The sequence below is a fragment of the Panthera onca genome, chromosome B2 (assembly GCF_046562875.1).
Source record: "Panthera onca isolate mPanOnc1 chromosome B2, mPanOnc1 haplotype 2, whole genome shotgun sequence".
Classification (NCBI taxonomy): Eukaryota; Metazoa; Chordata; class Mammalia; order Carnivora; family Felidae; genus Panthera; species Panthera onca.
In genome coordinates this window covers 46,692,267-46,716,991 of record NC_138343.1, presented here as the reverse complement: position 1 = coordinate 46,716,991, position 24,725 = coordinate 46,692,267, and the positions used below count along the sequence as shown (strand labels likewise).

General features: G+C 37.0%; 1 pseudogene; it reads right to left on the bottom strand.

Annotated features, from left to right (window-relative positions):
* The window catches only part of LOC132667933 (protein ZAR1-like pseudogene), a 51,622-nt pseudogene extending 31,786 nt beyond the window's left edge, over positions 1 to 19,836 (bottom strand).
* Between the last annotated feature and the right edge of the window lie 4,889 nt (positions 19,837 to 24,725).

The following is a 24,725-nucleotide window of genomic DNA, read 5'->3' as shown; positions in this document are numbered from 1 at the left end:
TGGGGGGAAGCTCCATACTATTTTCCATGGTGGTTGCACCAATTTGCATTCCCACCAACAGGGTTCTTTTTTCTCCACACCCTCACCAACACTTTTTATTTGTCTTTTTGTTCTAGCTATTCTGACAGGTGTTAGGTGATATCTCATTATGGTTTTGATTTGCATTTCCCAGATGATTAGTGATGTTGAGTATCTTTTCACGTGTCTGTTGGCCATCTGAATGTCTTCTTTAGAGAGATGTCTATTCAGTGCCTCTGCCCATTTTTTAATCAGTTTATTTTTATTTTATTTTATTTTTTGGTGTTGAGTTATATAAGTTCTTTATATATTTTTGATGTTAACCATTTATCAGATATATCATTTTCAAATATCTTCTCCCATTCAGTAGGTTGCCTTTTTGTTTTGTTGATGGTTTCCTTCATGCTGTAAAAGCTTTTTATTTTGGTGTAGTCCCAGTAGTTTAGTTTTGTTTTTGTTTCCCTTGACCCAGAAGACATATGTAGGAAAATGGTGCTTTATGCCCATTGTCAAATAAACCACTGCCTATCTTTTCTTCTAGGGTGTGTGTGTGTGTGTGTGTGTGTATGTGTGTACAGTGTAGGAAAGTTTTCCAGTTCCACTTTTTTGCATGTAGCTGTCCAGTTTTCTGAGGACACTTTGAAAAGACCGTTGCAGCCACTCTGGAAAACAGTATGGAAGTTCCTCAAAAAGTTAAAAATAAGAGTACCCCACTATTCAGCAATTGTACTACCAGGTATTTACCCAAGGATACAAAAATACTCATTTAAAAGGATACATGCACCCCAATGTTTATAGCAGTATTATCTACAATATCCAAATTATGGAAATAGCTGACTAATGAATAGATAAGGAAGATGTGGTTATATATACTATAGAATTTTATTCAGCCATCAAAAGGAATAAGATCTTGCCATTTCCAATGACATGGATGGAGCTACAGAGTATTATCCTAAGCAAAACAAGTCAGTCAGAGAAAAACAAATACCATATTATTTCATTCATATGGGGGAATTTAAGAAAAAATAACAAATGAGCAAAGGGCAAACAAAAAAAGAGAGACAGGCAAACCAAGAAACAGACTTTTAACTAAAGGGAAGAAATTGATGTTTACCAGGAGGGAGGTGAGCAAGGGGAGGGGTGAAATAGGTGATGGGGATGAAGGAGTACACTTGTGATGAGCACCAGGTGGTATATGGAAGTGTTGAATCACTTATTGCACACCTGGAATTAATATTACCCTTTATGTTAACTAACTGGAATTTAAATAAAAAATTAAGAAAATAAAAAGTAAAAATATCTACATCTTAAAAAAGAGACTGCCTTTTCCTATAGTATATTCTTGCCTCTTTTGTTGTAGATTAAGTGATCATACAAATGTGGGTTTATACCTGGGCTTTCTATTTTGTTTCATTTATTTCTGTGTTAATTTGTGTGACAGTACCATACTGTTTTGATTACTATAGGTTTATAGTATATCTTGAATATGGGATTGTGATACCTCCAGTTTTGTTCTTCTTTCTAAGGATGTGTTTGGCTATTCATGGTCTTTTGTGGTTCTATACAAATTCTAGTATTATTTGTTCCAGCTATGAGAAAAATGCTGGTGGCATTTTGACAGAGATTGCATTGAATCTATAGATTGCTTTGGGTAGTATGAACATTTTAACAATATCAGTGACTCTAGTCCATGAATATAGAATACCTTTCCATTTGTTTGTGTTGTCTTCAATTAATTTATCAATGTTTTAGAGTTTTCAGAGTACATGTCTTTCACCTCCTTGTTAATTTAGTTCCTAGTTATTCTATTCTTTTTGGTGACTTATAAATGGAATTGGTTTCTTAATTTCTCTTTCTGTTACTTTGTTATTAGTGTATAGAAATGCAACTGATTTCTGGGTACTAATTTCGTATCCTGCAACCTTACTGAATTTATTTATCAGTTCTAATAGTTCTTGGGTGGAGTATTTAGGATTTTCTTTGTTTTTTAAAATTTTTTTAATGTTTATTTTTTTTTGAGGGGGAGACAGTGTGTGAGTGGGGGAGGGGCAGAGAGAGAGGGAGACACAGAATCCAAAGCAGGCTCCAGGCTCTGAGCTGTCAGCACAGAGCCTGATGCAGGACTCGAACTCACAAAACAAGAGATCATGACCTGAGCCAAAGTCTCACGCTTAACCAACTGAGCCACCTAGGCACCCCACTAGTTGCCCTTTTAAATCACAGGGTTTTTTTTCTCTGCCTTAGGACAGATGAATCTGCTCATAGTCCCTTAGTACTATCCCTCCCCACTGCAGTTCACAGGATCAGATGTGAGGATTCATTATCATGTCTTTGTCTTGCTCGTCATTCTCTATGTGGTCTCTTTTTAAAAATTTTTTATTGTTTTTTTTTTTTTTAATTTTGGAGAGAGAGAGAGCAAGCACAAGCAGGGGAGAGGGGCAATGGGAGAGAGATTCCTAAGCAGGCTCCACCCTCAGCGCAGAGCCCGATGTGGGGCTTGATCCCACAACCCTGGGAAATCAAGAGTCAGACGCTTAACCCACTGAATCACCCAGGCACCCCTCTACGTGGTCTCTTTATCTTTTGTTATACAGAAGCTATTAAGTCAGCCCTCAGTTCTTCTTCAGGAGGAATTGCTATATAAATAGGTGTGGATTTGGTGTGTCTGTGGAGGAGGTGAGGTCTTCTTCCATTGCCATCATGGACCAGAACCAGGCCAGGGTCTATACTTTGACCAGCCCTGCAGACCCACCACCAATAGGCAGGAGACTTCCAATTGGAAAGAGGATGTGTCCTCCTTTGGAGCACAGAGAGGAATCCTCCCATATCTCTTTTAAGCTATAGGTTTCTTCTCCCGCACTCCTTCTTCTTATTGATTTTTTTGAGCAAATGGACCATTTGTCCTGCAGAATGTTTCATGGTTTGGATGTTGCTAGTTGCTGAACTGTGCTATGTAATATGTTTTCTATGCTCCACATTTTCTTTAAATTGGTACTTAAAACTGGAGTCTTGATCCTCTTGTAGTTCAATTATTTTTTGAAGACTGCTTCACATGTTGCAGTTTGTTCTTTCATCTGGAGGCACAAAATGTCCCGTTGTGTTTTTTATTGTGAAATCAGCAGCCTTTGAGAACCTTTGCCTGGGTCTATTAATTTATTAAGAGTTGCAAAATGTGATATTGACTTGTCATTCATTAGCTGGAATAAGTCTGTAAATGAGACTTTTCCTCATTAACTATTTGGTTACTCTGAGGTATAATTTGTATGGACAGTGATTAGTTTCATTTATTGACCAGTTTCAAAATTCTGAGTTAATTATCTGACATCCTTCAAAGAATACCTGGGCATTTTTAATTTTTTTCAAAAATGGTTATTATGAATGCAAGAATTTTAAATGGCTTCACAAGTTTCCACCCACTGTAGCTATTATTCTCACTGATGCTTAAACTATACCATGTTTGGACCCTGCAAACCTCTTAAAATTGGTGAGTCATTTTGACAAGTCCTCAGTAGTTTTTGATAATTTTCTTGTCTTCAGATATGTAAAATGTGACAGACTCATTTGCTACATTTTCTAGCCCAGACTTGGATTAAAAAAAAAAAAAAGATTTAGGGCACTCAGTCCGTTGAGCGTCCTACTTCTGCTCAGGTCATGATCTCATGGTTCATGCGTTTGAGCTCCACATCCGGCTCTGCTATCAGCGCGACGCAGAACACTCTTCACATCCTCTGCGCCTCCCCGCCTCCCCAACCCCGCTGGTGCTTTCTCAAAAATAAACATTAAAAAAAATGATATATAGGTAAGGCCTAATTAAAAAAACAACTAACAGCCTAAAGAGGGGTAAGTTGAAGATGCCAAAGGACAAGGAGGGACGATGCATAGAAGGCATTTTCCGAGAAGGAGGGGTGTGCGTGGAATCCCAGAGTTTGGGGCGAAGTCTTAGCTGTACAGGGAGGAAAGGAGGAAGGCATGGAAATGGGTTTAAGTTTATATGCACAGAAATAGGAAGTTGAGGAGTTTCAGTCCACGAATTAGTATTTTCTCCCTGAAGTGGGTGGGAAAACCACCTGTCAAATATGAGGGAAAAGGAGGGTAGAATTTGTTGAGGAGAAAAGGAGGAAACTAGTCCATCTTAATCCTCATTTTCCTAAAATCCTAGAAGAATTGAAGGTCCTGCACTCCCTAATGACTTCAGTTGTCATTTTTGTTTCACGATTCTCTGCTTTTCTTTTTTCTTATCTTTTTTAATTAATTAATTAATTAATTTATTTATTTATTTATTTGAGGTGTAGGAAAAAATCATGGTTTCCATTATTAATTTACACACACTTTAACATAGGCTTATAATTTTAATAAATAGAACAAATGTTCTATAAAACAACAAATACTCCTTGATGATTTCAGTTGTCATTTTTGTTTCATGATTCTCTTTTCTTTTTTCTTCTTATCTTTTTTCTTTTCTTTCTTTTTTTTAGTAAAATGATTTAGGATTTTTAGGAAAAAAATAATGGTTTCCATTATTAATTTACACACACTTTGACATAGACTTATAATTTTAATAAATAGAACAAATGTGGTATCTATAAAACAATAAATACCTTAATAAAGTTTGAAAAATTTGGTCATCATTTGGCTGTCTTATCAACGTGATGATGTCTATATAAGCACTTGAAAACACTTTTGATGTTTGGATTTCTCAGATTTGTTCCAAATGTTTCATATTTGTAGACATAACCATGCCATATACAGAATATACAATAGCAACAGGCCATTTGTTGTAATATGGTAAATTAAAAAAAAAAAAAAAAAACCGCTATCTTGCTAGTGAGGTAATGCATGTAGAAGATTCTTGCTTCCACATTGTTTTGACTTTTCTATTTTAGGTTTGTGTATATTTTAATTACATTAAATATTTTTTACAAAACTCTTTTCTTTTCTTAATGTCTTCTATATTTGCCTAAAACCACATATGACATTATAAGCATGGTCACAACCCTTATTCTATATCATGTTACTATTTTAATTTTTTAACATAAATGTATTCATATATATGTGTATTTAAATATAATTTTACATGAATGCACACTTAGCAGCAGATCATATCTGCTGTTATATAGTTATTATTAGTGGTATTTTTCTCTTTCTTTTTTACTTGGTTAAGTTCTCTATCTTCTCCCATGCTTCACCTAAACCACTCTTCAACTCTGTAACATATGTTTACACCAGCATTTCTTACATATTTTCTTCACGTTTATGTAATTGTATATAAGCCTCTATATGTGCACACATACAAAAGTCTATCTATCAGAAATATGTTATTTTTGTCCCAAATGGGATGATCATGTATGTTTTTTCTGCACATTTTTTTTTCACTCAGAAAGTTATAAAAATGCTTTAAGTCAATTGGTAAAATTTAAATTTTTTATAGTGGGCTACATAGTATTCTAAAACATAAATATAACATAATTTAGCCAACCCTGTTCCTATTGATTGATATTAAACTTTTCCCCCAGTTCTTGGCATTATAAATAATATTGCAATTAATAATCTTTAGTTATATCCTTACATAGTAATGCTTTTATTTTTATTAGGTTCCTAGGAATGCCATTTCTAAGGTCAAGTGTGTATTTCAGATTTTAAAAGATGCTGCCAGATTGGTTTCTGAAAAGGATATAAAACTTGACGTTTCCACCACTGGGAAAAGAATATCCTTTTGCTGGGCTTCTCACCATAGGACATATATCTCTCTCTTTTTAGAAAATGTTTGCAGTTCTAATAAATAAGAAGTGATATTTTCTTATTAATCTAATTTGCATTTTAGTTATGACTGGGGAGGTTGAAGATTCTTTTATGTTATTTTTCTCTTTCAATTTACTCCTATGAATTATGCCAACAATATCTTTGCCCATTTACTCATTTGCACTTTATATCTCTCTTGTGTATTTGTAAGGACTATTTGTGTTGAGTATGTGTGTTGGGTGCATGTGTTTGTATATGTGTCTGTGTTTGCCAGCTATATCAGTCATTTTCTGAATGTTCTGTTTATTAACCCTGTTTGTGGGGGTTTTTTTGGTAACTAAAATTATATTATTAAATAAGTTTTTTTATTCTGTTATGTATAATTTTCCAGTCTTGTATAAGAATGTCTCCCCTGGTCCTGATAGATGTATATTCTTCTTAACTTTTTTTTACAAATTTTATCTTATTTAAATTTAAATTCAGTTATTTAATGTACCTGAAGTTTACTTTCTTTTTTTTTTTAATGTTTATTTTTGAGAGAGAGAGAGACAGAGTGTGAGCTGGTGAGGGGCAGAGAGAGAAGGAGACACAGAAGCCAAAGCAGGCTCCAGTCTCCAAGCTGTCAGCACAGAATGCAGGGCTCAAACCCACGGGCTGCGAGATCGTGACCTGAGATGAAGTCGGATGCTCAACTGACTGAGCCACCCGGGTGCCCTTACTTTCTTTTTTAAATGTGTCAGATTCTGTGGGTTGGCTTATTCTCTAACAATGCCACAAATCCTGTTTCCTGGCATTTCTCTATTATCAAGGATAGAAGCTAATATTTGATATCTCAGGCTCCTTTACAGTTTGGGGGCCATATGACTTTGGCTGGACTATTGGCAAAAGTCCCTGGAGAAGGCATCCTTTCTGAGTAAAATCCAAAGCCTGTCAAAAATCAAACAAAAACCCCCCATGAAACCTCTTTTCCCTATGTCCTTTTACCCTTCTTTCTTGGCTATAATTTGGATATTATGCCTTCAGTGAAATAGGTTAAAATGAGAGTAATAATGGTGTCTACTTTATGTGGAACTTATGAGGGGCAAATAAGAGTGCATGTATAAGTATATAGCACAATATCTATATAGCGTTAACATTGAATAATTGTTGGCCATCATCATCAGACCCAGACATACTTGTCTCAGTGATGTAGAAATAGGTCCAATAGAAGTTACCAAGAAGTTTTCTTATTAACAGTGAAACTGCAGATTTTACCTTCCTTCTTGTGAAAGCAGTATAAAATTCCCTATATTCCCTGATTCTTGCTTGTCCATGAAAAAAAGTAAGAGGAAAAACAGAGAGCACTTTTGTTCTAATGTCTTCTCCTTCAGCTAACAGTAGCTCTCAGTAGGGTGAATAGCAGTATAAAGGACTAATCTAAGGTATAGGAAATGATTCATAAGCTGTACCTTTTCTTCTTTTCTATCCCAGGCTGTTGAAAGCTTATAAAGTGGATTAAATATACATAGTGTATGTAGAAGCAAAAAAAATTATAAAAATTGTTATTATTCAATGGCATGATCACTACTTTAATTAGTTACAACTCTCTTCTAGAAAGCCTGTACAAAGTGCTATGCTCTTTGAAGCTTTCTTGGAGGCATTGTGTGTGCGTGACTTATGCTTAAGAAAACATAAAGCATGAGGCAGAGACTTAGCATATCTTGCTCAACAACGCAGAATTATTAAGATTCAAATAACCGTTCCATTAATCAGCACTGCCACTAATGAGTAGTTAATACTTTAATAATCGTTATGTCTGTTTGATATTCCTTGTGGAGGATGTTGTCTAGGATGTTTCTTTGATCATTTACCTTTCCTTGACATAAGTACCTTAATGATGCATAGAATGTCTTTAAAATTTCAGAGGCTTAGGAAAGGAATTTATAACTGAACACGCTTAAAGAGCAGCACATATTTTTATTATTCTCCCCACTATTCCACAAAAATGATTACTCTTTCCAGTTTGTAGAAGTCTGCTTTGGATTGATACATTCCTAGATTTTAATTTATCCTAAGAATAAATTTATTCTAGGAATGAGATTCCTTATATCCATTGTTGTAGGAAAAAGGATTGTAAATTATATTGTGGAAATTGGAACAGGGTCAGGAATGCAGAAAAAAGCTTGCAAATAATTTGAGACATTTTAAAACTTTCTATTATGCTTATACTGATAACATAAAATACAAAGTAAAGTAATTTGGCTATTTTTTGTTTTTTTGCCTTAGAAGTCAGTATTAGAGAAGTTCTTTTTTTCACTGCCTTTTTTTTAAGGATAACAATTTTAAGTAGTTTACAAAAGAGGTGGATTAATTAATATTCCAATTATAATCAATAAATGAATAGCTGTTTATGCAAACTAATTTTTACTTATAGATTGATAAAATGTAATATTTACTTAAGGTAAATTTAAGTACCTCAAAACAACTATCTTTTCTAAAAATTGTTTTTTAACATTTATTTATTTTTTGAGAGACAGAGACAGAGCATGAGCGGGAGAGGGACAGAGAGAGAGGAAGTCACAGATTCTTAAGCAGGCTTCAGACTCTGAGTTGTCAACACAGAGCCCGATACGGGACTTGAACTCACGAACCGGGAGATCATGACTTGAGCTGAAGTCGGATGCTCAACTGACTGAGCAATCCAGGCACCCTAAAACAACTATCCTTTTTTGTCTCGAAGAGATTCATTAAGAAAAATGACATTTTTTCATAAAAAATAATCAGTGAAGTCCACAGTACTTTTTGAAATTATCTATCAGCTATTGCAAATGATCCTGAATTCAGAAATGCTCAATTAATAGCATTGTTACAGGTAATTAACTTGAAAGTTCTACACATTCTGTTAAGTCGCATTTAATAGTACCTAACTCTGTAATGGTTAAGCAACAAATAACAAGTAAACATAATGTGTAAGGTTCTATTATTCTATGACAAAACAGAATAGATGGAACAGAAATAAACAAGTTACTGTTTGAGGCAATTGCAATAAGGGTATCCAAGGTGAGTTAATCATTGTTACAAATGGGCCAAGAATCAAGGCTGAATTTGCTAAATGTCCTTTAAATGGCCAACTCCTCCATGAAATATATTCTTTTTTTTCTTCCAGTTTTATTGAGAAATAATTGACATACAATACTGTATAAGTTTAAGGTGCATAGTACATATATTGTGAAGTGATTACCACAATAGGTTCGGCTAACACTTATTTTCTCATACAGATACAATAAAAAGAAAAGAAAGAAAAAAGTGGAAAAAGTTTTCTCCTTTTGATGAGAACTCTTAGGATTTACACTCTCTCTTTTTTTTAAGTTTATTCTGAGAAAGAGAGAGGAAGAGAGAGAGAGAGAGAGAAAGAGACAGAATCCCAAACAGGCTCTGTGCTGTCAGCACAGAGCCCAACTCAGGGCTCAAACCCACAAACCATGAGATCATGACCTGAGCTGAAATCAAGAGTCAGATAGATGCTTAACTTATTGAACCATCCAGGTGCCCCAAGGTTTATTCTGTTAGGAACTTTCCTGTATATCATACAGCAGTGTTAGCTGTAGTCATCATGTGGTACAGTACATCTAAAGTGTTTGTAGATCTCATGACTGGGAGTTTGTATCTTTGAACCACCTGCCTCCAATTGCCCCTCCCCACACCCTCCACCTCTGGTAACCACAAGTCTGATCTCTATGAGTTTGTTTGTTTGGTTCTTCTTTTTTTTCTTTTTTTCTTTTTGTATTCTACGTATAAATGAAATCACACAGTGTTTGTCTTTGTCTGACTCATTTCACTTAGCATAATGCCTTTAAGTTGATCCATGTTGTCACAAACAGTAATATTTCCTAATTTTTTGTGACTGAATTGCATTCCATTGTATATATATACCACACTTCTTTATCCATTCATCCATCTATGGACACGTGGGTTGTTTACATGTCTTGGCTATTGTAAATAACTGTGCTATGCATATGGGGCCACAGATATCTTCCTGAATTGGTGGTGTCGTTTTCTTTGGATATATTCCCAGAAATGGAACTGTTGGATCATATAGTAGATCTTTTTTAAATTTTTTGAGGATCCTCTATACTGTTTCCCATGGTGGCTGTACCAATTTACAGTTCTACCAACAATGTGTGAGGTTTCCTTTTTTCTACATTCACACATAACACTATTTGTTATCTCCTGTCTTTTTGATGATGGCCATTTTACAGATGCGAGGTTATATCTCACTGTGGTTTTAATTTGCAGTTCCCTCATGACAAATGATGTTGAGCATCTTTTCATGTATTTCTTTGCCTTTCATATATCTTCTTTGGAGAAATATCTTCAGGTTTTTTGCCCATTTTTTAAATTGGATTATTTGTTTCTTTGCTATTGAGTCATGTGAGTTGTTTATATTGTTTTGATGTTAATCCATTGCCAGATACATGGTTTGCAAATATTTTTTTCCTATTCAATAGGTTGTCTTTATGCTTTGTTGATTGTTTCTTTTGCTGTGAAGATTTTTAGTTCAATATGGTCCCATTTATTTATTTATTTAATTTTTTTTTAGTGTTTATTTTTGAGAGAGAGACACAGAGAGAGATAGAGTGTGAGCTGGGGAGGGGCAGAGAGAGAGGGAGACACAGAATCTCAGTAGGCTCCAGGCTCTCAGCTGTCAACACAGAGCCTGACATAGGGTTTGAACCCACGAACTGTGAGATCATGACCTGAGCCAAAATCAGACACTTAACCAACTGAGCCACCCAAGCACCCCTGGTCTCATTGATTTTTATTTTGTTGCTTGTACTTTGGGGTCATATCTAAAAAGCGATTACCATGCTTTATTCTTATGTTTTCTTCTAGTTATGGTTTCTTGTCTTATATTTTAATCCATTTGGAGTTAATTTTATAATCCATTTGGAGTACATTTTAATCCATTTGGAATTAATTTTTGTGAGTGGAGTAAGATATGGGTCCGTTTCATTCTTTTACATGTGATCCAATTATGCCAGCACCATTTATTGAAGTGACCTTCCTCCATTAAATATTTGTGTCTCTCTTGTCAGATATTGGTTAACTGTATATGCTTGGATTTATTTCTGGGCTCTCAATCCTGTTCATTGATATATTTATCTGTTTTTATGCCAGTACCATACTGTTTTTCTGACTATGGCCTTATGGTATACCTTGGAATAAAGAAGTGTGATGCCTCCTACTTTGTTCTTCTTTCTCAGGATTTGTTTGATTATTCAGGGTCTTTTGTGGATCCATATAAATTTTAGAAGTGTTTTACATCTGTAAAAAATATAACTGGAATCCTTATAGGAATTTGATTAAATCTGTAGATGGCTGTTATATTATTATTTTAAAAATAGCAATTCTTCTAATCCAGGAACATAGGATACCTTCTTTGATTTACTTGTGTCTTCTTTGATTTCTTTCATCAATGTCTCCTTAGATTTATTTCTAAGTATTTTATTGTTTTTTATACTCTTGTAAATGGGATAAATTTCATTATTTCTTTTAGAAAATTTCTTGTTAGTGTATAAAAATGCTACTGATTTTGTATGTTAATTTTTTATCCTGCAACTTTGCTGACTTTATTGATTAGATATACAGTTTTTTGGTTGAGTCTTCAGGATTTTCTATATATAAAATTATGTCATTTGCAAATAGAGACAATTTTACTTCTTCCTTTACAATTCTGATATCTTTTATTTATTTTTCTTACCTGATTGGTTTGGCTGGGACTTCTAGTACTATATTGAACACACATAGTGAGAATGGAGATCCCTATCTTGTTCCTGATCTTATATGAAAAGCTTTCAACCTTTCACCATTGAGTATGATGTTAATTGTGGGTTTTCCGTATATGGCATCTATTATGTTGAGGTATATTTATTCTATGCCTAATTTCTTAATTTTTTTTTAAACTGTGAACAGATGTTGAATTTAGCCAAATGTTTTTTTTTCTGTATTTATTGTGATGATTAAATGATTTTCTTCTCTCATTCTATTAATGTAATATATTACATTGATTGATTTGCAAATGTTGAACCATTCTTGCATCCCAGGGATAAATTCCACCTGATCATGATGAATAATCTTTTTAATGTGCTGTTGAATTCAATTTGTTAGTATTTTGTTGAGAATTTTTACATCTATATTCATCAGGATAGGATATTGGTCTATAGTTTTTTGTTTGTTTTTTGTTTTTATTTTTGTTTTTGGTAGTGTCCATTTCTGGTTTGGGGATCAGGATAATATTGACTTCCTAAAATGAGTTTGGTAGTATTCCTTCCTCTTCATTTTTTGGTAAGACTTTGAGAAAGATTGGTGTTAATTCTTCTTTATATTTTTGGTAAACTTCACCTGTGAAGCCATCTGGCCCTGAGCTTTCCTTCTTTGGGAGATTTTTTTAAAATGTTTTTTTTTTTTAATTATTATTTTTTTATTTTTTAATATATGAAATTTACTGTCAAATTGGTTTCCATACAACACCCAGTGCTCATCCCAAAAGGTGCCCTCCTCAATACCCATCACCCACCCTGCCCTCCCTCCCACCCCCCATCAACCCTCAGTTTGTTCTCAGTTTTTTAACAATCAAAGCATAAAAATGTTTTTATTTATTTCTGAGAGAGAAAGACAGAACATGAGTAGGGGAGGGGCAGAGAGGGAGACACAGAATCCGAAGCAGGCTCCAGGCTCTGAGCTGTCAGCACAGAGCTGGACGCAGGGTTCAAACTAACAGACTGCAAGATCATGACCTGAGCTGACTGAGCTCAGCTGAGGTCAGCTGACCTGACCTGAGCTAACTGACTGAGTCACCCAGGCGCCCCTGGGAGATTTTTTATTACTGATTCAATCTTTTTACTAGTAAGTGGTCTATTGAGATTTTCTATTTCTTCCTGATTCAGTTTTAGTAAATTGTTTATTTTTAAGATTAAAAAGAAATTTTTTTCCAGGTTGTTCAGTTTGTTGGCATAAAATTGTTCATAGGTCTCTTACAATCCTTTGAATTTTTGTGTTACTAGTTCTAATATCAACTTTTTGATTTATAATTTTGTTGATTTGGGTTCTTTCTCTTGTTTCCTTGAGTTTTCTAATGAAGATTTGTCACTTATTTTTTCAAAGAACCAAATCATAGTTTGGTTCATCTTTCCTATTGTTTTTCTGTATTTCCTTTCTCCTGCTAACTTTGGGCTCAGTTTGTTCTCTCTGTGTCTTCTTTTTTTTCCTCCTAGTTCCTTAAGGTGTAGACTTAGGTTGTTTATTTGAGATCTTGATTTTTATGTAGGTGTTTATCACTATGAACTCCCATCTTAGAACTGATTTTGCTGCATCCTACAAGTTCTGGTATGTTGTGTTTCCATTTTCATTAAAAACGTTCCAGAAATTTACCCCCAAATTTAATTTCTTCTTTGATCCATTAATTGTTTAATTTTCCAACTTTCCTCTTGTTTTAATAGTTTCATGTCATTGTGGTTAGAAAAGATATTTGATATGATTTAAATCTTCTTGAATTTGCTAAGGCTTGTTTTGTGGCCTAAGGCATAGTTTATTCTAAAAAAAATTGTTCCATATATGCTTGAGAAGAATATGTATTCTGCTGTTGTTGGATAGGATGTTCTATATATGTCTGTTAGGTCCCTTTGGTCTAAAGTGTTGTTCAAAACCACTGTTTCATTATTGATTCTCTGTCTGCATGATCTATCTGTTATTGAGAATGATTAAAGGCCTCAACTGTTATTTTATTACTGTTTATTTCTCCTTTTAACACTATTAATTTTTGATTTATATATTTAGGTGCCTCAATGTTGAGGACATAAATATTTACAATTGTTATATCTTCTTTATGTATTGACCCAGTTATTATTATATGGTGACCTTTGTATCCTTTTACTGTTTTTTATTTAAAGTCTATTTTGTCCAATGTAAGTATAGCTACTCCTGCTTCTTTTGGTTACCATTTGTTTAAAATATCTTTTTTTTCATTCCTTAGCTCTCAGCCTATGTGTATCTTTAAAGACTAACTAAATCTCTTGTAGGCAGCATATTATTGGATCTTGGCGTTTTGTTTTGTTTTTTTCTTTAATCCATTCAGCTATTCTCTTTCAATTGAATAATTTAATACTTTTATTTTTAAAGTACTTATTGATAGGTTAAGGACTTATTATTGCTATATTGTTAATTGTTTTCTGGCTGTTTTGTAGATCCATTGTTCATTGTTTCTTACCCTGCTGTCTTTTTTTGTGTGTTGATGTTTTTTCGCATTAGCATGCTTTGACTTCTTTATCATGTGCTTTTGTGTAATAACTACAGGATTTTCCCCTGTGTTTACCATGAGGCTTACACAAAATGTCTTAAATTTATAATATCTTATTTAAACTGATAACAACTTAAGTTCAATAGAATTCATAAAATTTACACTTGTATTTCTTCTCACTCACATTCTATGTTATTACTATTAAAATTTACATGACTTAAAAAAGATTGTGGGGGCACCTGGGTGGCTCACTTAGTTAAGCATCTGCCTTTGGCTCAGGTCATGATCTCATGATTCATGAGTTTGAGGCCCACATTGGGTTCTCAGCTCTCCTCACAGAGTTGCTTCAGATCCTCCTCTGTTGCCCTCTGTCTTTGCCCCTCCCCTGCTTGCACACACTTTCTCTCTCTCTCTAAAATAAATCAATTAAAAAACTTAAAAAAATATTGTGTACCTAATAACATATTATTATACTTTTGGTGTCATATTTACCTGATTTTCATAATCCTTACATTTGTACCTGCATATTTGAATAATTGGGCTCCTGTTTCAGACTTTACAAATTTCCTTTGGCAGAGATAGCTTTTCACCAGTCATCTATTAGTTTCTGGGTGTGTCTACTGGTAATGTCCTTGGGTAGGTGGGGCCTGCCATTATGGTCCGATTTTGGGTGAGGCAACTGTTCAAGCTCTGAGGGTAGGGAATGAGAGAGTGTGGCACTGGCTGAAATAGTTAGATGGGACTGCTAGCTTGGTTCCCTACTCAAGGAGGCTGAAGGATGGGCTTCACAGTTGCCTGGATTCTCTGGTCAGGTTTGTAGGTGGTTGGGATTAGGTACTATATTCAGTAGTAGATGGGGCTGTGACTTAGTATCCCTGCCCTGGCAGGGCAGCTGGATGGGACCCAGAACCTATACCGTTTGTTATTTGAGGACCCAAATCAGAATGGTAAATTACCTGGTCAGGTGAGGCCACTAGTTTTGCTCCATAGAAGGAGGAAGCCATGGGCTGTGCTCTCTGTTCATGTGCTACTTTGCTTAGGGTTGTTGAAAGGGTTATGCAGCTTCTCACATGCTCTGGTTAGGTTTCCTGGTTGAGCAGGCTGAAGGCTGTATTCAACAATGAGTGGGACTATGAATTAAATTCCCTACTTTGGTTCGGCAGAAGCAGCTCTAGAGCTGGTAAAGCTCTTTGTTGTCTTAACTCAAGCTGACTTGCCCTCCAAGTTCCCTGACCAAACAGGGCCACTGGCTTTGCTCTGGAAGTGGTTAGCTCTATCCCCTCTTAGCTCACGTATCAGCAGCTCAGCTTCCAGGTGTTTTTACCAGCTCTTCTAGTCAGATGGGGCCAGAACACCTCTCCACAGTGGTTGAGGCTATTATCTTAGCTCTTTTGCCTGTGCAGGGGGAGGAAAGTCACTTCTGGCTACTCTCATATTCCCAAGCAGTCTCTCCAGTTGGGAGGAGTTGGAAGCTACCCTCAGCCTTGGCTATAAATCATCCCTGGCCTGTGCATAGCATGGGGACACTCTGTACCTGATTCTGGCTTTGCTCTGCGGTGATCAGTCTTTCTTGCCCACCTCTTGGCTCAAGTGCCCCTGGGCCTCACAGCTTCCAAGATTTATCTCTAACCCTTCTGGTCAGATGTGGCCAGAAGATACTCTACAGAACAGGCGGGGCTGTGATTCAGTTCCTTGCTCAGACATGAAAACCCAGGCTCTATTGCCAGAAAAACTCCTTATTTGAGGATCTGCATCAGGCAGATCTGTACCCACCTGTGTTACTTGGTCAATGTGTGCTCCTAACTTTGTTTTGCAGGTGAGCAAAGCTGATGGTTGGTATTACTACCTGAGTATTGCTGGTATGAAGTCAGTCTTCAAGCCCTTTCCCCTTCTCCATCACAGTCAAATTCCCTGTGGCTGAGCCCCACAGATTCCCCTGAAATTTCAAAGGTGTGGGATCAGAGTATGGGTTCTTGTAAAGCAATACAAAATGCTGGTGGTGGTGGGGATTCTGGTTGTCCACTCAGGGTTTTCTTTTCCCACTGGAGGAACCAAAGGCTCAGTTGAGACCTCTCCACGTGGTACTCTGCTGGCTGGGGAGAGGGGCAATGAGGTCAATTCGTAGCCACTTCTCTTACCCTTCTAATGGTGTTTTCCTCTCTGTGGTACAGGGATACTTCAGCCTCACCCCTGTATTCTAGGATTCTCTCGGGGTGGTTTGTTCTTGAGTAGCTGTTAGTTGTTCTTGTGAGGGAGAGTTAGGTCAGAAACAACCTATGCCACTATCTTGGTGACATCACTCTTGGTCTCAGTATAAACTAATTTTTCCTATTTTTTTCTTTCACAGCACTGCCTATACCTCTATTTATCACTTGATTAATTTGGCTTTTGTTGTTAATTATTTACATGTCTAGTCTGCACTAGCCTATAAATATCTTGGGGGTAGAGGCAATGTCTTATTTGACTTTGCATGCTATAACCCGCCAATAAGAAACACTATGTGTTGTATTTGGCATATTAAAAGAAACTAATAAAATCAAGTAAGTAAGCAAATAGATAACATTTTAACTGTGAGGTTTTACACTAGTTCATCAAATAAAAAAATAAAAGAGGAAATCATCTCAAGAAAGCATTTTTACCCTATCTTCTAATTAAGAGAAAATAATTATTTAATTAATTTTATCAGTATTTTCCATCAATATTCCTCTTTAATTTCTTGGTTAACACATTAATTCTTTAAAAAAAAATTAACAATTATTTAATGTTGAGAGATAGAGATAGACAGAGCACGAGCAGGGGAGGGGCAGAAAGAGAGGGAGACACAGAATCTGAAGCAGGCTCCAGGCTTTGAGCTGTCAGCACAGAGCCCCATCTGGAGCTTGAATCCATGATCCATGAGATCATGAGCTAAGCTGGAGTCAGATGCTTAAGAGACTGAGCCACCCAGGTGCCCTCCCATTCATTCTTTGCTAGCATGCTCTTTACTCTCTCCAAGTATTCATTGTCTTTCCAAATTTTTTTCTTGTGGTTGATTTTGAGTTTCATGGTGTTGTGGTCTGAAAATATGTATGGTATGATCTTGAGCTTTTTGTACTTGTTGAAGGCTGATTTGTGCCCCAGTATATGATCTATTCTGGAGAATGTTCCATGTGCACTTGGGAAGAATGTGTATTCTGCTGCTTTAGGATGAAATGTTCTAAATATATCCGTTAGGTCCATCCAGTCCAGTGTGTCATTCAGAGTCATTGTTTCCTTGTTGATCTTCTGTTTAGATGATCTGTTCATTGTTGTAAGTGGGGTGTTGAAATCGTCTACTATTATGTTATTATCAATGAGTTTTTTTATGTTTGTCATTAATTGATTCATATATTTGGGTGTTTCATGTTGGGGACATACATATTTCCAATTGTTAGATCTTCTTGGTGGATAGATCTCTTACTTATGATATTATGTCCTTCTTCATCTCTTGTTCCAGTCTTTATTTTAAAATCTAGTTTGTCTAATATGAGTATAGCAACTCCAGCTTTCTTTTGCCATCCATTAGCATGATAGATAATTCTCCATCCCTTTACTTTCAATCTGCATGTGTCTTTAGGTCTAAAATGGGTCTCTGGTAAGCAGCATATAGATGGGTATGTTTTCTTTTGCATTCTGATACCTGTGTCTTTTGATTGGAGTGTTTAGTACATTGACATTTAGAGTGAATACTAAAAGATATGAATTTAGCACCATTGTGTTGCGCTGTTGAGCTGGTGTTTCTGGTGATGTTCTCTGGTCCTTTCTAGTTTTTGTTGCTTTTGGTCTTTTTTGTTTCGTTTTGTCTTTTCTCCACTCAAAGGGTCTCCCTTAGAATTTCTTGTAGGGCTGGTTTAGTGGTCATGAACTCCTTTAGTTTTTGTCTAGGAAATTCTTCACCTCTCCTATTTTCGATGACAGCCTTGCTGGATAAAGAATTTTTGGCTGTATATTTTTCTGATTCAGCACGTTGAATATATGCTGCCACTGCTTTCTGGCCTGCCAAGTTTCTATGGATAGATCTGCTGAGAACCTCTTCTGTGTTCCTTATAGGTTAAGGGCTTTTTTTCCTTTGCTACTTTCATAATTCTTGCCTGTGTATTTTGTGAATTGACTATGATATGCCTTGCTGATGGCCACTTTTTGTTGGATCTGATGGGAGTTATGTATGATTCTTGGATTTTGATGTCTGTGTCCTTCCCCAGAAAGTTTTCTCTTATAATTTGCTCATATAGACCCTCTGCCCTTTTTCTCTCTCTTCATCTCCTGGGACTTTTATGATTCAGATGTTATTCCTTTTTAATAAGTCACTGAGTTCTCTAAGTCTTGTACCATGCTCTTTTGCATTTGTTTCCCTCTTTTTTTCTGCTTCATTATTCCCCATAATTTTGTCTTCTACATTGCTGATTCGCTGCCTTGCTGTCATGGCATCCATTCGAGATTGCATCTCAGTTATAACATTTTTAATCTCATCCTGACTAAATTTTACTTCTTCTTCTTTTTTTTTTTTTTTTTTTTTTTATTCTGCACAAAGAGATTCTATGCTTCTATGCTTTTTTCAATTCTGGCAAGTATTCTTATTATCATGGTTCTAAAGCTTAGTTCAGACATCTTGCTTATATCTGTGTTGATTAAGCCCTGGCTGTCATTTCTTCCTATTCTTTATTTTGGGATGAATTCCTTTGTTTTGTCATTTTGGAGAAGGAAAAAAAATAATAAAATTAAAAATTAAAATTAAAAAATTTTTTAAAGAAGCAAAAATCAAATAAAGGAAGCTGGATCCTAGTTGTGTTTTGGTCTGCTTGTTGAAAGAAGCTTGATGGAATGGAGAAAAAAGGGAAAGAAAATAAAGAAAAAGGTTAAAAAATTTAAAAATATATAATAAAATAGAATAGAATAAAATAGAGAAAATGAAGTCGAATAAAAACATTTTAAAAGTAAAGTAAAAAATAATGAAAAAATAAAATATTAAAAAAAGAAAATAAAAATAAAATTTTCTCTTTCTTTATGTAAGAAAAAGAAAAGAAAGACAAAAAGAATAGATGAACCAGCAAACAGAATGAAAGCTGGATGACGTTATAACCACTTTCACCTAGAACTCAAACTAGGAAGCACTCTATAGTCTGTCTACTAAGCAGGTGGAGGGACTCGTGTTGGTCTTCTAGGGGATGTGCTTGGAGGGTGCAGTTGGGTGGGGCTTGATGTAACGGCTCCATTGTCCACCTTGTGGCACTGCTTAGGTTACAGGGGTGGATCAGTGTGGTACACCTGAGTGTGTGGGGAAAAGGTGGTAATGGCTTCACCCAGGTCCCTAATCTCTGGCACAGGTATTTTGTGCTCTGACCAACTTGCGAGCAAGCACCCCTCCTTTGTCTCAGGCCTCCATCCACTCCCCGCCTCTACCCTGTCGGTGTCCAAGCCATCGACCTGCCCGGCAGCACCTCCCTCCAGAGTTTTACCTCAGATGGGGCTGTGTTTCAAAACCTCAAGCTTCAGAGACCCATATGGCTCAGACCCATGCTGACTCTCTGGAGGAGAGTCTCACTGAACTTGCCCTGGAAAACGTTCATGTGACCATGCAGTGGCAGAGCTTCAGAGATCATGGCAAATCACAACACACAGCCAAGGCCAGGTTTCACCACATTCTGGCGTCTTGGTTCCAATATCAGCAACCGAGGCTGGTCTCTGGGATCTGCTGGGACTTTTGCCTGTTGGGAGGCCATATGGGCTGTACCAAATGTTCTCCAAGCAGGGGAACCACTGCCAAACAAGGGAACCACTTCTTCCATGTGGCACACGGACCCCTCAGACCCTGCTGCCTGCTTCTGGGGATTCACTCTGCTTCCTCACCAGCACCAGGCACTTGAGCTCCAAAACTTCAGACTCTGCAATCCACTGTTTGTATTAATCCTGCTGGTGTTGAAGGATACTTTTCTTCCTGGCAGTGGTTTTGAGAAACAAATTTCTTGTTCATTTCCCTGCGAGTGTTTTCATTCTTTCTCCCTCTTTCTTTCCAGGTACTTTCGGGGGAATGTTTTTCCTGCACTCTCCCAATGCACTGCACTCTCCCCCTTTCTTTGTCCTCTCCACAAAAACAGGTTCCTACCCTCCACAGCTTCTCTCTCCCCCAGTTCACCCCTCCACACTGTGTCCCTGCTGGGTTCTGTGGCTCAAGTTATGCAGATCGTTGTATTCATCCTCATAGCAATCTCCTAGGTGTGAAATATGTTTTGGTGCTGATCTAGCTGCGTTTCAGGGATGAGACAAGCTGAGGGTCTCCATGCTGCTCCACCATCTTAACTCCTCTTTTCCCCCAGTATTCATCATTTTCAGTTGTATCTCATGTGAACTGGAAAGGCTGGGTCCTTTTCCCAAGTGTCAGTAGTGATGGATATGCAATTAAGCAATAAAGAGGAATTATCAAAAAATAAGTGAGATACACAAAAGTTCAAACTACCTAATTTGAATTCTTGTGCAATGAAGCTTATTGAGAAACAGTATTTTCAGGACTTTCTATAAGCAAGATACTGGTGGTAGACACAGAGTATAAGAAGGTGTCAAGGATTTCACCCCTTTTCTCAAGAAGCAGACATATACAGGAAAGGGAGATTTGTATATATAAATAGGCCAATGATATGGTATAGTAAAGGTTGTAATCGCAAACCTCAAGCTGTTGATGAATTGAAGAAAGACTGAAGTACACTCATTAATCATACACATTTGTTAAAATCTTTAAAAAGTTTGATGAACTCCTACAGGAATATAGAGAAAGCAGAGGTGAAACATGCCTGAGCAAAGCGAGTTTCAGTGAAAAGAAGAAATTTGAGTTAAGGTTTAAAGGGTGATATGGATTTTATCAAGTCAGAAGGGTAGAATTTCAGACAGAAGAAGTTGTATTAACAATGGTGCTGCAACATGGACATATCAAGAACAGTAAATAGAGATCTGGTGCAACTGGCAATGAGCTAGAGCTGTAGATGACTTCAGAGAAGATGTGTACAATGACATGGAAAGGATTATAAAAATATAATTCTGATGCACAGGGATGGATATACTGGTGTTGAAGGACACAGGAAGCAGGGACAAGTGTTAGATGCCATTGTACTAGTGAGAAATTATGGGGAGTACAATAGACTAGGAGCAGGGAAAATAGAAGAAAGATGAAATGAGAAACTCTAAGAGGATAAAAATATTTTCAGTGTTTGCGGCAAATAATTATGATAACTTAGACAGCTATAGGAAGCATAGGAGAGGGAAACATTTTTAGAGAGTGGTGATAAAAATTTTCAGTTCGGTGGAAGTTGACTTTGAAATGACTGAAAAATTTGAGGAAATGACTAAAAACATTTATCTACATGGACCTGGGCCTTTGTAGAGGTTTCAGGATTGGAGACAGATTTGCAGGCTCCTGCTGGAGATGGGCATTGAATTGCTGATGGTGAATAAGGCCACAAAGGGTGAGAGGGGGAGTCTGAAGAGAAAGGAAGGAAAGACCTTATTTATGGCCTATAGACATTATGCCAGCCTCTTCATCTACATTATTTAAACAGGGTTGAGTTTAGAATCCTAGAGAAAATTAGTATTTACTGGGTGAAATGAATGCAAACAAAGGAGAAACACACAGGGGAGAAGGGTCTTTTTAAAGCCACAGTAAGACAAATTTTCAAAAGGAAAAGTATCAGCTGCAACAGTAGAATGAAGACCGTGTATTTATCATTTAGGGGGGTCATAAACACTTTTCGTTTTTACGTGAAAACATAAACTATCTCCTTTTACATCACTGTTGTTTCTCTAGTCAGCCTGGAACCATGAAATAATCCTTAGTCTTAAACAGCCCACGCAGAATTGGAAAAGAACATTTAGTCGATTGCTGCATCCTGTGTCAGCTGATTACCTCCTCCTCTATGCAGATCAGCTGCCGGACTCCAATTGCTCACAGTAGCATCTGTTGCCCCTGATTCTGCCCCAAGCAATAGCAGAGGAGGAGTCAAAACATGCTGTGGAGAAGGTAAAGGGATGTGGAGACTGTAGGGGAGGCACAATTTTACCCCGCCCTTCTTAGGGTGTTTCAGCTGGGCCCAGGAATTCAGACATAAGACAGATTAACAGGAGAAAAGTTTACAAATGTATGTAAATTTTACCTGACACAGGTGCCCTCACAAGGAAATGAGGACCCAAAGGAGTAGGGACACCTTTGTTATACTACGTTTAACAAAGAGAGACAATTGTGAAAGGTGACTAAAATAAATGGGGAGGCCAAAGGAAGCTACGAATTGTTTTAACAAAATCTGTACAGAATTCTCTCAGCTTTGACTCACCATCAAAGAATGTTCCTATCCTCTCAGTACGGAGAGGGTGTCTTTCACATGGGACTTTTTAATCTCCTGCTTTTAGGAAGAAGAGGGAAATTAGAACAGCCTTTTTGTATCTGCTGAGTTTTAAATGCCTTTAGCTCAAAATAATCCTTATTCCAAAGTGGCATATTTTGGGGTGGCATATTCTCCCATCCTTCAAGCCCATTTCTTATCTAGAGTAGAATCACTGCCTGTTAGATAAATACAAATAAAACAGCGGACCTGAAAATCAGAGGGGTTTTCCTCATGCTCTTCTGTGAGATTCATTACAGTTTGTGTGCAGTTAAAAATGAGAGTTGGTGGTCAAGGTATACTTAGTTATTTTACTTAGAGGAATATATTTTAGAGGTGCCTCAGTGGCTCCATCGGTTAAGCATCTGACTTTAGCCCAGGCCATGATCTCACGGTTCAGGCTCTGTGCTGACAGCCCAGAACCTGGAGCGTGCTTCAGATTCTGTGTCTCTCCTCTCTGTCCTTTCCCCCTCTCACTCTCTCTGTCTCTCTCTCAAAAATAAATAAATTGTAAAAAAGTTTTAAATAATATATTTGAGATACTTTAAAAGGTAATTGTTGGGCTGCCATGTTATAGGTCCTTTCTGTTGAGATGAGGGGGTAGGAGGTGAAGGAGCACGTAGAGAATCTCCTCCTTGCTCCAAGGAGTGGAGTTTAGGATGGAGGGTTGCAAATCCCATCACATTCCTTTCCCAAGAAACAAACCAGAGATAAACAAAAACGAACACATAAACAAAAAAACTAACAAACTCGTGAAGGTTTATGAGCCTGAGCTCAACCAGGAGATTGGGTTTATTATCTTTTGTAAAAAGTCTTTGCTGTCCTTTAGAACCACATGTTTTATTTCAGCCTTTCCTGAGTCGATTCTATGCACTATGCCTAATTATGCTTGCCTTAACAACCATCCTTCTGACTCCCAGGGGCCAGCCTCTTCTAATGTTTCTTGGAAAAAGTAAAAGTCATGGGCCTTGTTAAAGAAATTGTATTTTTCTTTCCTGCTAAGAGTGTTTATAAATAGGTGCATTGCTCTGCTCTGAATTATCTTGGTCTCCCAATAGGGTGAAAGTAGACATTAATTATGTTTTCCTTTTTTCGCCATCAAGTTATTTGCTCTTATTGCTCATAACAATATTTCAGCACACTTTAATTTAGAATGCTAGGGTTCTTAATCCCCAAAAGTAACAATTTTCTGCAGGAAGATAAAAAGAGTAAAGTGATCAGTCTCCCTATCTTGAAATACAAGAAAAATATAACTGTCATTGCCTAGATAAGAGAGCCTGAGGCAATGATAAAAGTAATAATGCAGCAATGTCAAAGGCGAAACCCAGCCCAGTGCAGCACAGGTGAGGAAAAATGAGTGAGGCAATGAAAGAGGGGAAGCCACAGGAATGCATGGCCACACCGGCTACCACTTCATGGCCCCCTGCACAGAGACATAGCAGCTTCTTAGCAAGAGCATTGCTGGACACGGGGCTTCTCTGGAGGATGACAAGGAGAAATCTTATCAATGACAAAGACTATGACTTTGGGTGTCTATTGGACGGAGGAAGGAGAAAGAACTTAGTTGCCTCACTAACTTTTTTGCTTCCCGTAAGTCAAAGTTTAACCATAGTAGCAGGGAACTCCCGTATATTCTGTGATGCATCACTTGGCTATTCTTGTAGAAACTCAGACTATCAAGTCCTTTCTTGTGATGGGGAGTTGCATCAGATTTGGAACTGGTTGGCCCCAGGAGGACTGAGAGGATCACAACATACTCTATTCAACATGGCAGCCTCAGTGGTGAGCCAGTGTCAGGGAGGCTGCCATCACTGAGGGGGTCTGAGGAAGTATGTAAGATTTGTGTTTCATAAAATAGCCTGGATCTTTAAAAATAACAACTAAGTGGGGCCGCTGGATGGCTCAATATTGAGTGACTGATACTTGATTTTCGCTCAGGTCATGATCCCAGGGTTGTGGGACTGATATGGAGCCTGCTCGAGATTCTCTCTCTCTCTCTTTCTCTCTCTCTCTCTCTCTCTCTCTCTCTCCCTCCCTCCCTCCCTCCCTCTGCCTCTCTCTGCTCACATGCTCTTTCTAAAACATACATACATACAAGTAAGCAATAGAGAAGTGAGTGAGAGATTTGTCAGGAATTCTGTCAAATGTAGGTGAATGAAAAAACATGATGATCTTAAGTTGACTTTAAAAAACAGGCATCTTCTCTTATAATCAGACTCTCAAGATTTAGTTTTACACTCTTCAAGGTTTTGTGCAACGTGACACTTTGCGGTGTTATTTAAATTCTTTTTTTCCTACATTGGCATTCATGT